At 38.0% G+C, this 2,064-nt stretch overlaps 1 non-coding gene across 1 annotated transcript; it reads left to right on the top strand.

Moving 5' to 3' along the window:
* Nucleotides 1-858: 858 nt before the first annotated feature.
* Nucleotides 859-931, top strand: TRNAW-CCA (transfer RNA tryptophan (anticodon CCA)). The gene has a single exon. It is a non-coding gene; the product is annotated as a tRNA-Trp (tRNA).
* The last annotated feature ends 1,133 nt before the right edge of the window (nucleotides 932-2,064 follow it).

The raw sequence follows: 2,064 nt of genomic DNA, 5'->3' as shown, positions 1-2,064 counted from the left end.
AACCACTGTGCCACCAGGGAAGTCCCTGGAAGCTCTTTCTGAATTTGCAGATGAGGAGTCTAAATATTACTCTTTTCTGTACTAAACATTACTTTTTTTTTTTTCCCAGAGTCTCTTCCATCACCAGCACTATCTTGCACATTGATTGATGGGAACATTACACTCCAGTGCATGATCCTGGAAGATTACAACACCCATCTAGAACTCATACAGTACTCCTGGGACTGTCCTTCAACAATACAGTGTCAGAATGGCTCAAAACCATCTGAAGCGTATGTTACGAAGGAAGGTGATCTATCACAGGAAATTCAGTGTATCATTAGCAATCCATTATTCAGAAGGACAACATCAATCATTTTGTCAACCTGTGTCCCAAGTGGTAAGTGACTACGTGTGTCATGGTAGAGATCCTATATACAAGTGGGGTTCATGGACCTACCTACAAGTAGTGGTTCATGAATTTCATACCACAGATGCAGTAACTAACATACATTTCATAAATTTGAAACTTAAATTGAGTTACAGTTTTCACAGACACTCTATTACAGATATAAAGCTAATATTTTTTAATACTTTCTGTGTCAAGTACCATTCTAATACATATGTTAATTAATTCCATCCCCACGCAATCTAGTAATTATCCTTATTTCGTGAGGAGAAACCAAGACATAGTTGGGAGTTTAAGTTGCTTGTCCAAGGTCAACAGCCAGTAATTGGTAGAGCCTGGTTTTGAAATCAGGCCATCTGGCTTCAGAACCCATGCTCTTAATTATTCACAATACTACTTCCTAATATCCTTCATTACCATTGTGTTCTTCAAGGTTGCACACGTGCAACAGGAAGGTGCCTTCAGGGACTTCCCTGGTGGTCCAGTGGTTAAGACACCAAGCTCCCAATGCAGGGGCCCCAGGTTCGATCCCTGGTCAGGGAAATAGATCCCACATACATGCTACAACTAAGAGCCCGCATGCTGCAACTAAGAGCCCTCATGCCGCAACTAAAAGACCCCACACGTGGCAACGAAGATCCTGTGTGCCATAACTAAGACCCAGCACGGCCTAATTAATTAATTTTTTTTAAAAAGTGCATTCAATACGTTTGTCTAGGCTAACGCTCGGTTAATAGCATGACAGTCTGTCTCGGCTGTGGTCTTTTTATGTTGCTTAAGTATCATGTATATTTGTAATTTACAATTCTTCTTATCTGTTTTATACATTATACCCCCAGTTTATAAACAGACGGATCAGTAATTTGAAAGTGGTTCACTAAAACATAAGAGATGAAAATAGTAAATACTGTATTTCAGGATAATATCACAATTGTGAGGTGTGAACAGGATTCTAGGGCAGATAAAAAATGTGAGTCTCCTTGGACTGGGGTAGGGTGATTCTGTGAATAAATTTTTTTCTTTTTTTTTTAATATTTATTTAGGTCATTTAAGTAATGGAAATAGAATAGAAATTTAAGTCTTCCGATTTCTGGAGTTTTTTTCCCATGACACCATCCTGACTCTTTATATTATATATCTCAAAATAAATCAAATTAAAAAAATTTTTTGGACTGATTCACAGGAATTGGCTAGTGAGAACCATACCATGTTAAATGAAAATACAGACTGTGGAAGATTTTGTAGGACTGAAGATCAAGTTTCTTCAATAAATAAATTATAAGGGGAAGAAAAAGAGAGGTGATGGGGGGACTTAAAGTTTAAGGAAATTTAAGAAACATATCAATTAATTGCAATGTATGGACCTTATTAGGTCTTGATTCAAACAGAAAAGAGTAAAAAACAGGAGCAATTTAAACAGTGATTCCATGTTTGATGATGTTGAACACAATTTTTTAAGTCTGACGATGCCATGGTTATGTTTTACAAAGAATCCTTATCTCTCGGAAATACATACTGAAATGCTTATAGCTTAAAAATTGTGCTCTCTGGAGTCAAACAGGGGCTCACACCTCTAATTGCTCCATAGCAAGTGGGAGGGGAGAAGGAGAGGGATGGAGCCTGGTCCTCCCCTTTAGGGATCAAGTGTAGCATGCATCACTTCCATTCACACCCCC

This window comes from Phocoena phocoena, chromosome 1 (genome assembly GCF_963924675.1).
Source record: "Phocoena phocoena chromosome 1, mPhoPho1.1, whole genome shotgun sequence".
NCBI classification, from domain to species: Eukaryota; Metazoa; Chordata; class Mammalia; order Artiodactyla; family Phocoenidae; genus Phocoena; species Phocoena phocoena.
This window is presented reverse-complemented; position numbering and strand designations above follow the sequence as displayed.